This window comes from Bos mutus, chromosome 24 (assembly GCF_027580195.1).
Source record: "Bos mutus isolate GX-2022 chromosome 24, NWIPB_WYAK_1.1, whole genome shotgun sequence".
NCBI lineage: Eukaryota > Metazoa > Chordata > Mammalia > Artiodactyla > Bovidae > Bos > Bos mutus.
The window spans coordinates 39,137,679-39,153,180 of NC_091640.1; the positions used below are offsets into that span (position 1 = coordinate 39,137,679).

General features: G+C 46.7%; 1 protein-coding gene across 7 annotated transcripts in view; it reads right to left on the bottom strand.

Moving 5' to 3' along the window:
* EPB41L3 (erythrocyte membrane protein band 4.1 like 3) overlaps positions 1-13,427 on the bottom strand; it is a 144,393-nt gene extending 130,966 nt beyond the window's left edge. For 2 of the 7 annotated variants that reach the window (XM_070361517.1, XM_070361514.1), the window contains exon 1: positions 13,082-13,427. The gene's annotated coding sequence lies outside the window, so the exon portion shown is untranslated. Of the gene's footprint in view, positions 1-10,109; positions 10,210-12,587; positions 12,666-13,081 lie in introns of those variants that run through there. The other 5 variants (XM_070361520.1, XM_070361519.1, XM_070361518.1 and 2 more) reach the window with 5 other exon arrangements.
* Positions 13,428-15,502: the final 2,075 nt, after the last annotated feature.

Here is a 15,502-nt window from a genome sequence, read left to right on the forward strand (position 1 = left end):
TCCTCTGTCCATAGAATTCTCCAGGCAAGAATACTGGAGTGAGTTGCCATGCCCTCCTCCAGGGGATCTTCCTGACCCTCCTTTAGGGGATATTCCTGACCCAAAAGATCAAACCCTCATCTCCTGCATTGGCAGGTGGGTTCTTCACCACTGAGTCACCTGGGAAGCCTATAAAATGGCACTGTATTTGCTTAACCCCTGCACATCTTCCCATAGACTTTAAATCATCTCTAGATTACTTATGGGATTCCCTGATGGCTCTGCAGGTAAAGAATCTGCCTGCAATGTAGGAGACACAGGTTCAATCCCTGGTTCAGGAAGATCCCCTGGAGGAGGAAAATGGCCACCCACTCCAGTATTGCCTGGGAAATCCCATGGGCAGAGGAGCCTAGCAGGCTACAATCCACAGGGTTGCGAAGAGTCAGACACTATTGAAGTGACTGAGCATGCAGATTACTTATAATGCCTAACACAATGGAAATACTCGGTAAATAGTTGTCAATACAATGCAAATGCTATGTAAATAATTGTTGGGGGCAAATTCAAGTTTTGATTTTTGAAATTTTCTGGAACATTCTAAAAAAATATTTTTCAATAACACCTAACACAATGGAAATACTATGTAAATAGTTGTAAATACAATGCAAGTACTATGTAAATAGCTGCTGGGGACAAATTTACATTTTGCTTTTTTTGAACTTTCTAGAACATTCTGAAGAAGTATTTTTCAATCCATGGTTGGCTGAATCCAGGGATACACAGCGTGAAGATATAGGGTTGTACCATGTTCTGAGGTGAGAAGCACAATCCTGTTCAAGGCCTGGTGAGGAAGCCATGAGCTCTGGTTAAAGCATCAGTTTTCACCCCCAAGAACTACACCATGGGCTCCTGGAGGTCATGGAGCCTTCAGGATGAACAAAGCTGCAGAGGGACAGGTACAAGACACTGTTTAAAGTTGCTTAAATGTGAACACCACCACAAATAATTTAGTGATGCTATAGAGAATCCTAGGAGGGAGGGAGGTACAACTGCAGAGGAGAACACAGGGAAAGTAAGCAATTTGGGATAGTGCTCTCTCTCTTAAAAAGTGATGTTTTTAAGAGATAAAAACATCATTAAAAAGTGACATTTTTAAAAAGTTTTATCTCTTAAAACTGGATGTGGGATACAGAGGTGGTCACTGTACCTATTACTCAACTTTTTCAGGTATCAGAAATATTACACACTATTTCTAAGAGAGATCGTCACCCCATCTCGACGTCCTCTGAGATCTGAGTTAAGACCCATCCATGGGTCATCCTGACACGGATCTCTACGTAATGGACAAGGCTGTCCAGTATTTCTAATCTGCTGTGATCAAGAATATTTTACCACTGGTGGAAACGTTTCTGGTACAAGGAGACAGGAAACAAATTAAGGGACTGGAAAAGCTGTCATCACTTTCCTAGCTCTCAAACGACACATCAGAGCCTTTTAGGGTCCACAAACAAGGGCTGCACAGAAGGCCGAAATCTATGTTCAGTGCTTTCCACTGTCAGCAGTGTCACCTTAGACACAGCCCCTCATCCACGTAGGAGGCGGGCACTTTTAGCCATGTCACCTCTGCTTCTCAATGTACTTCTTTAAAAAAAATAAAACGCCATGGATACCAGGACCTCTTATATGCAGGCGTGTAATTCACACCTCACCTGTATGTGGGAAAGATTCCTGGGGGCCTGGGCTCCCCCAATTCCTGCTGCCCCCACCCAGACCTCTACCTCCAGCAGTTCGCTCCATCCTCAAAACCAAGGAACGCAAGGAAGCAGAAACACCAGGTGCTCCCAGAGGAGACGGGTCCTGCTCTCTGAGTCCCTGTGAGACACCAATGTCAGCAGCTGAACCAAAGCTGTTTCAGGCACAAGACAGCCTCGGTGCTCCTGGGTGCCCAGGAGCCCTGAGCACTGCTCCTTCTAAACACGCTTCCAGGTGTGTCTGCCCCCCATCCCCCTCCTCCTCTGCACACCCTATTCACTCACCCTCTCCCGGGCCTCAGCTTCCAAGGCATTAATAGCATCCTTTTGTAATGAGTCCCCATCTTGATCTAGAAGCTGGACTGCTCTGGTGTGAAAGCTACCGGACATCTCTCCCTGGATGTCCTGTGGACCCCATGGACCTCTGCAACACTGTCACCTCCCCAGTGTTCTTCCTGGATCCAGTCTCATCCCTCAGTCGTGTACCATGTCTGACTAAGCATCCTTTCCCCCTTGGCCTTTGTACCTGCTTGTCAGTCACCCCACAAACACCCCCTCTCTAGTCCACTCTGGATCCTACCAGACCCTCCCCTTCTCCACCACATGCTGACTCCTGGCCACTGTTCAGGTCTAGGTTAGACCTCACTCCCTTCTGCCAGGACCACATCCCAAGTCTGAGTGGTGAGCTTCTTGGGGAGAACTTGGAGCCCGATGCCCCTTTCACAGGCAGTGACAGCTCTGTGCCCTGGGGGAGCCCAGCGAGTGGCTGCTTCTTATTTTCATTTTTGCTCTGTCGCTGACACCGGCACAGTGCTAATGCGAAGTCCTCAGGATGTATTTCATCATCAGGAGAAGGAATGAAGGCACAGGATGGTGGGAGCAAAGCATGGAAGAAATCCAAGATGTTTCTTCAACTAAATGTCTGCTACCTTAACTCACTAAAAAAAAACAAAACACTGATTATCATCATATTCTACATCTTACAGCTTGAAAATTGGATTGGATCAATGGAAAAGTACCATTGGCTCATGACAGTGACAAAAACAGAGACGCTACTTTGCCAACAAAGGTCCATCTGGTCAAAGCTATGGTTTTTCCAGTAGTCATGTACAGATGTGAGAGTTGGACCATAAAGAAGGCTGAGCGCTGAAGAACTGATGCTTTCGACTCGTGGTGCTAGAGAAGACTCTTGAGAGTCCCTTGGACTGCAAGGAGATCAATTAAGTCAATCCTAAAGGACATCAACCCTGAATATTCATTGGAAGGACTGATGCTGAAGCTGAAGCTCCAACACTTTGGCAACCTGATGCGAAGAGCCGACTCATTGGAAAAGACTCTGATGCTGGGTAAGATAGAAAGCAGAAGGGGGCAATGGGATGAGATGGTTGGATGGCATCACTGACTCAATGGACATGAGTTTGAGCAAACTCCAGGAGACAGTGAAGGACAAGGAAGCCTGACATGCTGCAGTCCATGGGGTCACAAGGAATCAAACACAACTGAGCGACTGAACTACATGAAGGTGATTCCGCAGGAAGGAAGGGTTGTTCTACACTCCTACATGAGAATTTACATCTCTGAGAGGTCCAGAAGCTTTTTAGTCAAGTCACAAATCCAAGTCTTTGGACACCTTTCGTGTGCACCCATGAGAAGATGAACTGGGACACAGTAAAGTTCTGGGTTCGGGTGAACCACATTTGCAGTAAGAATTCAGAAAAGGGTGGAGAGAGTCCCTTGGACTGCAAGGAGATCCAACCAGTCCATTCTGAAGGAGATCAGCCCTGGGATTTCTTTGGAAGGAATGATGCTAAAGCTGAAACTCCAGTACTTTGGCCACCTCATGCAAAGAGTTGACTCACTGGAAAAGACTCTGATGCTGGGAGGGATTGGGGGCAGGAGGAGAAGGGGACGACAGAGGATGAGATGGCTAGATGGCATCACCGACTCGATGGACAGGAGTCTCAGTGAACTCCGGGAGCTGGTGATGGACAGGGAGGCCTGGCGTGCTGCGATTCATGGGGTCGTAAAGAGTCGGACATGACTGAGAGACTGAACTGAACTGAACTGAATACAGGTTGAGATCAGAGGCAGGTGTAGGTTTCATAAACACTGACACTTAAACGAATTTTGGAAATGTTCTCTAAGAAAAAGATGATACAGTTTGAATTTAAACTTAAGTATAGGCTCCGTTCAGAGAAGGCAATGGCACCCCACTTCAGTACTTTTGCCTGGAAAATCTCATGGATGGAGGAGCCTGGTAGGCTGCAGTCCACGGGGTCGCTAAAAGTCGGATATGGCTGAGCGTCTTCACTTTCACTTTTCACTTTCATGCATTGGAGAAGGAAATGGCAACCCACTCCAGTGTTCTTGCCTGGAGAATCCCAGGGACGGGGGAGCCTGGTGGGCTGCCGTCTGTGGGGTCGCACAGAGTTGGAAACAACTGAAGTGACTTAGCAGCAGCAGCAGCAGCATAGGCTCCATTAGTTTCATGCATGGTTAAGCCCACATCTGAGTGGGAAGGTTCAAGAGATCAAACTTAAGAAATAAGAAAAGAATGCATGGTCTCAGTAAAAATCATATCACAAGAAAGGTAAGGTACAAGAGAGGGCTTGGTGAGTATAAAAGCTATGTTTTCAGTAGCTGGGCTTCCCTGGTGGCTCAGATGGTTAACAGTCTGCCTGCAATGCAGGAGACCTGAGCTCAATGCCTGGGTTGGGAAGATTCTCTGGAGAAGGGAATGGCAACCCACTCCACTGTTCTTGCCTGGAGAAAATCATGGACAGAGGAGCATGCCTGGGACTACAGCCAGGCGCTGTACGAGGCCCAAAGACATGCAGCTGATGGAAGATGTGACTCTTGCCTGGCACCGATTACCACCTAAGGGTTGATGTCTCACTTGCAGAGGAAGGGTGCAAACAAGAAGGACGGACTTAACTAAATGTTAACCGTCCCCAAGTTACAGTAGCTGAAGCAGTCCTCTACACCCATCAACACTGTGACCTGGTCCTGCTTCAGAACATTCATCCCAATCTGAAATCCTATTTGCGTATTGCTGGTCCCCCAGCTTGAAATACAGCATCCAGGAGAGCAGAGGTGACTCCAAGATGGTGTCTGAAGACACCTGCAGAAGGCACAGTGAGAACTGAAAGGCTATCTGCTGGGGGTGGCGACCTGCTGGGTCTCTACTGAGACTGGGCCATAGCGTCAGACAAGCTTCTGAAGACCCTTAGGCTGCATCGAAACTGTAGGTCCAAGAACTGGAAGCTCCCTCTTTTTTTTAATTTATTTGGCTGTGCCAGGTCTTAAGCGCAGCATACAGGACCTTTAGCTGCAGCATGCAAACTCTTAGTCGTGGCATGTGGGATCTAGTTCCCTGAGTAGGGATCAAACCCGGGCCCCTGCACTGGGAACGCCGAGTCTTAGCCACTGGACCACCAGGAAGTCCCCTGGAAGCTCCCTCTTGAGTTCATTTTTCTTTGCTGTTGCTTTTGTTGTTCAGTCACTCAGTTGTATCCAACTCTTTGCAACTCCATGGACTGTAGCCCACCAGGCTCCTCTGTCCTTCACTATCTCCCGAATTTGCTCAAATTCATGTCTGCTGAATCAGCGAATTCATTTTCAGATCCTATTAAATCAATGCTTTGTTTTGTTGCCCCCATATGAAAGTTAAGAATTTCACAATATCTTGAAAATATCTGTAAGACCCAAAGTACTCAGCCTGATTTTGATCAGCAGATCACATTTTCTCATAGAAGCATCTCTGCTTTACTAACTTCACTCCATTTTTCTATTATTCATCATAAAGAGAGAAAACTAACCTCAACTGAAGATGTATTAAAGAGCCACATATTTTCAATTAGACATTCATTTCATACTCCAGACCATTACACTACATGATTATCATCCCTACTTAACAGATAAGAAAACTAACCCTTAATCCTACTTCCTTAACCTTTTAAATTTTATATTCATTTCCTAGGGCTACAAAAGTGGTAAATGATGGATCAGCCATACAGAAACCCAGACAAGGGTCTTTCCTCCATGCTGAGCATTCTCACAATCATTAGGACTATTTATTTCCAGTGTATTATCTTTATTAAGACACTAGCCAGTAGGGCTTCCCTGGTGGCTCAGTGGTGAAGAATTCGCCCGCAATGCGGGAGACTCAGGTTTGAGCCCTGGGTTGGGCAGATCCCCTGGAGAAGGAAATGGCAACCCACTCCAGTATTCTTGCCTGGGAAATCCCGTGGACAGAGGAGCCTGGCGGGCTACAGTCCACTGGGTTGCAAAGAGTTGGACGTGACTCATCAGCTGAACAACGACAGGAATCCGTGTCTATTAATTAGACACTTGTGATGTACCAGGTACCACATGCAGTGCTTTGTGTGTACTGCATCATTTAACCCTCATAACCTCGGGATCTCAGAGAAGGCAATGGCACCCCACTCCAGTACTCTTGCCTGGAAAATCCCATGGATGGAGGAGCCTGGTAGGCTGCAGTCCATGGGGTCGCTGAGGGTCGGACACGACTGAGCGACTTTACTTTCACTTTCATGCATTGGAGAAGGAAATGGCAACCCACTCCAGTGTTCTTGCCTGGAGAATCCCAGGGACAGGGGAGTCTGTTGGGCTGCTGTCTATGGGGTCGCACAGAGCCGGACATGACTGAAGTGACTTAGCAGTAGCAGCAGCAACCTCGGGATCTAAACATTATGGCCATTTTGTAAGTGATCAAATAGACTCAAAAAGTTAAGAGACTTGACCCACATCACACAGCAACCACATAGCAAGCCTAGGAGCCCATCCCAGGGCTGTCAGATTCCAAGACACACATTGTTATTGTTGTTGTTTTAGTCACTTTCCAGGTGAGTGGTAAAGAATCCTCCTGCCAATGCAGAAGATACAAGAGAAGAGGGTTCAATCCCTGGGTTAGGAAGATCTCCTGGAGAAGGAAATGTCAACCACTCCAGTATTCTTGCCAGAAAAATTTCATGGACAGAGGAGCCTGGCGGGCTACAGTTCATGGGGCCACAAAGAGGAGCATACGACTGAGCAACTGAGCACAATTATCAACAGTGGCCTCTAGACAGTGCAGTTTCTTCTGCTTGTCTTTCAGTATTATTAGAAAATATTTTACAGGGAGTATGCATTATTCTTAATACCTGAAATAACAGAGAGGTTTTAACTGGAAGGAAAAATAGGAATGAAAATCATTCCATCTTCTGAACATTTCATTTTCCACCCTAATCAGTCCAAAAGTAATAATTAGGCTTCAACTAAATACGATCACAAAAAATATGTCATGAGTTGCCAAAATATCAATCGCTGAAAGGAACTAGCATTACATACAATTTCTGAAATTTTTTGGATTACTCCTTTAACAAAAGGTCATCTGTCCCCAGACTCCTGTTCTTCTAATACACCCTACATTGATCACCAGATGAACACTGTCTTTCCTACTCCACTACTTTCAATGGCTCCCTAGTACCTAGCAAAGTGCAAAATGTTCCTTAGTCTCATATTCACCGTAAGGCCCCACACTCTCTCCTGAGACTCATCTCTTATTACTCTGCAGGGTAAAGACTACATTCCAGTTACCTTGAGGCCTCCTACCTTTCAGAGTGTTCTATCTGGAATGTATTCTCAATGACTAGTCAAAGTCCAACCATCTTTCAAGGACCCAAATGGAAAAGCCAAACTTGAAAATGAAAACCGCTCAATAGGTTTTTCCTACAGAGGGATGCACCTCAGTTACCAAATACATAGAAGGGGGCATGTGAATAAGCACTGAACATCACAGAGCATTTTTAAAATTTGCATAGCCAAGTACAAACCCTATCTCATAAAATTCATGACACTGTTAATTCTAAGAAATAAAGCAATATGTAGCACTCTGCCAATTAAGTGGTGACTCATATGTTGGAATTTTAATTTTCTAGTTATTTAGAGAACTCTTTTACACTTAATTACATATTCTCTGCATGCACAAAGAGAAACAAAATAAACTAGCCAAGGTACTCAAAAAAATTCTATTACAGGTCAAAATCCAACTTTCTCAAATTGCATGCTGATTCAGTTACCGTGATCTATGCCTTTACACAGGAAATACCACCTATGTTTCTTCATGGGTGATGCGCTATTTCTTATGCGTGCTCCATTATGTCTCCAAGATTTCCTTCCAATCAACTGACACCCAATCTCCAATTTTTGACGTCTGCGTCTTTATCAATGAATTCAGTTGCCAGCTTTCTCTCTGCCATATGGCTGAGAGCAACTGTAAGACATACCCCAATTTCAGAGATGTGCAAATGTGGAAAAAAAAAAAAAAGGTTTGTTTTAGAGAAAGGATGAAATGTGGAGCTTGACTAAAACACAGAGAAAGTCACTACTGGAGAATGTAAATACAACATATATAAAAAAATGACCAAAGAAGAGAGATCTACATAGATGGCTAATGGGAAGCTGTTATAAAGCACAGGAAGCTCAGCTCAGGGCTCTGTGATGACCTAGAAGGGTGGGGATGGGGGAGTGGGGTGGGAGGCAGACTCAAAAGGGAGGGGATATATGTATGCATATGGCTGATTCATTTCACTGTACAGCAGAAACTAACACAACATCTTAGGGCAATTATATTCCAATAAAAACATTAAAATAAAAAAATTTTTAAGGAGAAAATAGTTTTTCTCTTCTTAGTTCAACATCAAGATCAATATGATGGCCCAGCCCTCATTCTGCTTTTGTCTCCCTCCATCTGATCCCTCTCCCCTTCTTCTGAGTACATCTGCTCTACTGATGTCCCCATGACACCAATTAGAGATGGCAGGAAGGGAAGCAGGCTGCCTGCCCATCTTCTCTCAAAGAAGCCGTCCTTTTTTCTCACGGTACCTGCAGTATTCTCTTCTTGGATCAGACAAAACCTCTAGAACCTACCTAATCTGAGCTGTGGCCAGAGCAGCAAACTCATTATGAAGAGGACCGTGCGGTTAGAAACAGCTGCATACAAGAGTCTGAACATTCTCATTTTTAAGGAAGTGGCCATGCTTTTTAAGCCTTGTCGACTATTCTTTAATAGTGAAGCATAAGTCACATATGGCCTCACTTCTTAATCCAATTCCATAAATATTTACTCAACACCCTATGAGTTTAGACCTGTGCTGGTCTGGGAATGAAACTCCAAGCAAAAGGAAAATAAGTCCCTCCAAACAACAGGCACTCATTCAGTTTAAGTGGAGAGAAAAAAACAGTGCATGAGGCAGAGGAAGTATCCCAACTGTTCTCTAGATTGAATACAAACCTTTCTGCTTTTGCTTTTTTTTAAAGTCTGTAAGGAAGGGTTATAAGAACAGTGCATCAAAATGTCAGCCATCTAAAAATTAAGTTGTCAGCTTTTTCCTCTGTACTGCAAATTACCAAAGAATTAGGGGTTTGGCGCTAATAGAAGCTTACAATTGTGAAGTGTGCAATTTAGCCAATCATGGTTAAGTCTAAAAATGCAACACCAAAGACGTTTCAACGAATCGAGCTGCAGTTCTGGTACTTAATTTCAACTTCTCTATTTGGGCTATCCTTCCTTTTTTTTATTTTCCTTCCCTTTTGCGTTGGCAATGTGTTCTGGACAGTGACATGGTTAAATGAGAACTGCTCACAGGTCCCACGCACATAATATCCTCACATGAGAAAAGGTCAGTCATCTTACTGAAGAGGTGGCAAGAAGACCCCAGGCTGCAGCTGTTCTGTGGGTCTCCTTTATGCTCGCATCACATTCAAATCAGGAATCACAACAGGAAACTGATTAATCACAAATTCGGGTGCGGCCTGTCTGGGATCATCTCTGCACTAGAATGCTCAGTTCAGAGAATTCAAAAGTGCTAAATTATAAAATCATCTACACATAAACCAAAAACTTACACAGAAATCAACTACCCCAAATCACTACAGGTTATCTTCTACACTTGTGAAACCTCTTGCTTTCTTTTGCCCATCTTTTTTTTCTAATTGCCAATTGCAAACACATCACTGGAAAACACATCAGACAGAACACCGTCTACCCAGAAAAAGACCGTATCTCGACAGACACCACACCACACACTTTTGAAAGACAAGACTAACCACCTACACCAAGAATTTAGCAAGAATGCTACTTAGGTACAAAAAGAGTAAGAAATATACTGACTCTATTCTCTGCATTAATATATACTCGTTAATTAAATATGATTTTTCAATGGCCCTCCTAAAAAACTAACAATATTTTCCTTAACAGGAGGAAGAGTCAATCATTTCTACTACTGCACACACACACACAAACGCTCTGCTTCCTTAATCTATGAAACACACTTTCCCATGCAGGCTTGCATCCATATCTCATGCTTCAAACAATACCTTATGGTGCAGTTCAACTGGAGAAAGGACAGCCTCATTCATGGATCAGGCAAAGTTAATGCCGGCAAGATGCTTTAGACGGTCTGGTGTTGCTGCCCCACCCTTGTTTCCTTTGAGCCATAGTGATGTCACAACACCAGACAGGGCAGGGCAGTGACTTCATGGCTCCAGACCCTGCTTCTGAGCACACAATTCTCTGCAGCCAAGAGGAATGAAATGAGAGCAGAGCTCTCCAGGAGTGCCCGACGAATTCTCAACAAGCTAGCAGCTGTGTAGCCTTCCGAAAGAAAGAGATGCTGCATTGATACCATCAGAGATCTCTCTAAAGGAAGCGGTGCCAGAGATAAACCTGAGTCATGGTTTTCCATAGTAAGTCTCTATTTCACTATAAAGCTGACGTTCACAGGAAAACAATGGTTGGATCCTTAGAAGAGGCTGGGGAGGAAAGATGACCAAGGAACTCCAGGACTTAAGTAATCTCCATGAGAGTCAAATTCTCAAGGAAAAGAAACATGTCTTTATTTTTCAGCTCACTCTTGGAGTTCTATTTTACTGGAGAGGACATGAATTCTATTTTGTGAATTTTAAGGCTTTTTTTTTTTTTTCAAAAAATCACTAACTTAAATACACTGGATAGTATGTCCCTGCCATAATAACCCAACAAACTGTAAATCAAGGAAGGATTCACAAAATACTGACATCATAACATCTTTGGTCCATGAACAGTTGCCTCCCTTCTCCTTGGGCAGCCCCTTAATGCATTTGACCAATGTTTCAAGACCAAAGTATGGACAAGATAGCTTCTGACCAAGTTAAAAAAAAAATCCCAGGTCTCCTATTTCAACACAATTCAAAGTTGGCCCAAGTCCAAGCACTGTACAAGAACTGACAAAACCTGCTTTTAACCTAAATCGCACTGGTACAGAAGAAATGACTTAAAAAAAAATGTAAACAGCTCTCTGAGATACTGACCTTTGACCTCCATCTTCTCAATCCTTCAGCTCCAAGGGGTTTACACATTAAATAAAGCAGCCACTCTTCCCGCTACTGAGAAATCATTCAGAAAACACGTTCTGTGCTGCCAAAATTATTTGCCTAAAGTGTATTAGCTCGATAAACTGTGTGCAGTAACTCGTGCATCTGGTATGTTGCTTTTCTAAACCACTAGAAAATCATAATGCAAATGAGACTATTTAGTATTCAGCTATTTTATTTTCATCAATGCCTTCTGAAATTAACAAATTAAAGTCAGGCTTCTCAATATGGAATTTATTTCCTCTCGAAATGACTTTGTTACTCCAACTAAAGTTTTGAAAGTCTGATACCAAAATTAACGTGCATTTTTTAAAAAAGCTTTTTGATCCAAGATACGAATCACCTCCCGTTCCCCAGAGTTTACTCAAACTCGATGCGCTCTTTTTCCTTAATAGGGCTTTTCTGCTCAATTTGCTGTATAATTGCTGTGTCTAGGGTTCCCAGATCATAAATGGAGGTTTACCATTTTTGTTTGAGACATTAAAAATCAGTGTAAAATTCAAAAAGACTGTTTTTAGTGCTTGGTCTGATCTGATGGCTCTTCTACTAGGAAAGTTAATGCTACCAGGATAAACTCCAACGCACACCTGGCCGCCCCGGAGACCCTAAAATGGACCCCCCCCCAAAAAAAAAGGAAGAGCGGGATATCTGCAAAAACAATTCCGCCAGACTGAGGTTTAAAAAAAAAAAAAAGCTGAAACACCAAGTTAAACACGAAAATGCAAGCGACGCATGACAGGGCTGCCTGGCCCTCAGGATTTCTCAGGCCGGCCTCCAGGCGTAATTAACAACACATGTTCTCTTTATCTTTCTACGTGTTCTGCAACCATCTCAACTTTAACCCTGGGCTGGGACTGAAGGAGAAAAAAACCCCTAGACAACTTGGGATCCGGAAATCTGAAAACCGAGGAGACACCGCTCCCGCGGCGAAGGACCACAGGGGCAATAGACTAGGTAACCACACCCACCGCATTGCAGAAGCCGTGAACTTGGCGGGGGGGGGAGCGGGAAGGAGGGGAAGGAGGGCGAGAGAAGAGGGGAGACCCCAGACAGCAGGGGCCCCCGCGGCAGGCTCCGGGAAACACCCGCCCGGAACTGGCGGAGACCCCGACTCCCGGAGTCCCGAGCCCCGCGCCCCGGCCTCCCCGCCCCCAGCCGCCGCAGCGCCGCCCGCGCACACGCCTCCCGGGGCAGTGCAGCCTCACAGGCGCCAGGTGAGCTGCGCCGCCCCCGGGTCCCTGGCCCCGCAGGTGCCCGAGCACCCCCTACCCCAACTCCGCACCCCGTTAGGAGGACGCTGCCTCGTCCCCCTCCCCGGCCACCCCGCTGCAGCCTCCGCCGCCGTCCGGGGGCCGCCGCCCGCCCCACTTCGGCGAAGCGGACAAGTTACATAAAAGCGGCGGCCGCTTGGAGCGCAGATGCTTTTGTGCGAGCGCACCTTACCGGCCCCGAGTCTGCCAAGCCCCGCGCAGACCCTCCGCCGCCGCGCGCAGGCTTCCCCGCGCCCCAGGCGGCGCCGCAGTGTCGCCCCCGCCCCCACCCCACCCCGAGGGGTAACTCAAAACATGGCGCCCGGGACGGGGGGAGGGCTCGGAAACTGACCGAGCAGGGGCCAGCCGCCCCTCTCGGCCGGAGCTCCGGGGGAGGCCCCCGGGGCCGGAGGCCGGGGCTCGGGCCGCGCGCCTGCCCTGCGATGCTGCAGCGCAGGGCGGGCGAAGCGGGCACGTCCCCGGGCGCGGCGCCCCGGCTCGGCCAGGGGGGCGGGGGTCCCTGCGGGGGTCCCGGCGGGCCGAGCGGGGAGGGTGCCCGGCTCCCGCGGTTCGCGCGGCTGAGCGGCGCCGCAGCCACGCGCCCGCCCCCGGCCTCCGGCCAGCCCTGCGCCCCCGGCGACCCTCCGCCTCCCTCGGCCCCCGCGGCCCCGCAGGCAGAAAAGTTACCTGGGCTGGGCCGGGGGGCCCGGGCGCGCGGCGGCGGCGGCGGGGGGACCGGCTGGGGCGCGCGTCCTCGGCGCGGCGCGGCGCGGAGGCTCGGGCGTGGGGAGGCAGCCGCAGACGCGGGCGCTTGCCGCGCTCCCCGCCCCGCTGGCAGGAGACTCGGGAGGCTCCGCGGGCTGCGGCGGGGCACACGCCCAGGGACGCGCCCGGCCCGGCTCGGCCACGGGGGAGGGGGCGCTGGGGACTTCAGGGCTGTCGTGCCGCCGCCTCCGCCTTCATCCCGGCGCGGGGTCGGGCTGGGGAGGACGCCTCCCAGACCGCTGCCAATCGCCTGAGCCTCCGGGTTTCTACTGCGATCACTGCCGGGCTCTCTATCCGCCCCCCACCCCCACCCCCACCCCTCCCAGACACCCCCGGGAGAGTGGGGGGAGGGCGTACCTGACCTTCAGGTGAGTTATTTACTGGCTTGGGGACTGCAGGTTCCCCCCACCCACCTTTTTGAAAAAAAAAAAAAAATCAAATTGGCGGTGTTTTGCACCGGGTTGGTGTCCCAGAAAGACTAAGTTAATGGAGAAGATCTGAATTAGAGGTTGAGGGAGGTTTCCTGTTTTCCAGGCAGCCTCCTGCTCCCCACCGTCTCCCCATCCCCAACCTAAAGCTGCAGTTACAGGTGGTCTTCCCGGCCTAATGGGAAGTCATAATTGATAACGCTTCCCAGTGAAATGGCGGGGCCTGGGGCGGGTGGGGAGTGGTTTGCAGGTTTGTCTCGCAATATCACAGCCCTAGCCAAGTAACCAAGGCACATTTATTAAAATGTTTAAGGGCTTCTCCAAATACTCCTAGTCACCTTTCTGGGAGCTCACCGACTCATTCAGGGAGGGAAAAAATGGATTTACACAAGTACTGCGTTTACTATCGAGTGCCAGATAAGTGGTGCACAGTTAAATGGCTGCGGCAGAGCTTCTGGACCGGGTCTGTGGGTAACCCCGTGTTTCCAGGACAGGGAAGATGGCAATAGAAAGGAGAGAGGGCTGTACAGTGCAGGGAACCATATTCAATGTCCTGTAATAAACCTAATGGAAAAGAATAAAATGGAGGGGCATTTTTCAGACTGTATTAGAGACAGTTGGAAAACCATGGTTCCTGTGTTTCTGTGGAGTGTATGGGCCTGCATTCTTTAGGTTTGCAGCTTTGGGAAATTTTGAGGAAGAAAATGTGACTTGAGTCATGTCATAGGAAAAATATTCTGATAACACTGCAAAAACTAGAAAGGATGGGCAGACAGGAGGTGAGTATGGCATTGTTCCAAGGACCAGAGATAACAAAGACCTGAACTGTCTTTTAAGTGACAGACAAAGATGACAATTCACATACTGGTTGTGCTTGGTGATGACCTATGTTAATTTCCTATGGGGGCCACAAGAGTGTTTAGAAATATATATACACATATATGTAACATCTGTGCATATATGGTGGTTTGTGTTGCATATGAGATCTGTGAATAAAGAAAGGATTTTTTTTTCCTTTTTTATATATCCACACTAAACAACTTTCCTTTAAAGTGGACTTGAACAAATTGTATTGTTTACAGTATACACTGCATTGGCATTATCACTGGAGATACAGATGGTTTCATATTTTCATTCATTTTATTGCAGTATTTTTGCTGTTTTTTTTTAATTGAAAGCGAACCGCTTTCTCCCTGACTGATGAATCTTGGATCTTTCTAGTGATGGAAAAAATCAGCAATAGTGTAATGAAGGTCTATTTTCTTGGGAGAAAATGTTCAAATACTAAATAGCAGTTTTAAAAGTTAGAAGTACCTAACTATTCATCCTAATACTGCATGAATTCAAAATTTGGAGTAAAAACCATCCTGCTTCATAATTTAATAGTTAACCTGGGAAGTAATTATTATGAAACTCTTTGGGGTTGACCAAGGCTCTCTACTATTCTTTTTTGTTTTTCCTAGCACACACGTGGAGAAAAAGAAAGGCCAAACAAAAATTCAGGAGCATCACAGGGCTAGCTCGTCAGTACTTGCTTGTATCTCTGTAATAAACACTCTTCTTTCTACCTTGTGAATATCATGCCAAAGCCGCTGCTAGTCATCTGTCTCCCCACAGTGCCTCACTGGGTACATTGCAAGCAAGCAGTGAACACTTCTGCTAAATGAATAAATGGACATGGAATAAAGAACTAAGTTGTCACTTGGACGGTTCTGTTTCCTCACAAAGGACTATTTCCAAAATGCTTATGTTTAAAAGCACTTAGGGTTTCACAAAATAAAAAGACACTATCACATACTAATGCTGTTTAGTATCTGACTCTTTTGTGACCCCATGGACTACAGCCCACCAGACTCCTCTGTCCAGGCAAGAATACTGGAGTGGGTTGCCATTTCCTTCTCCAGGGGATCTTCCC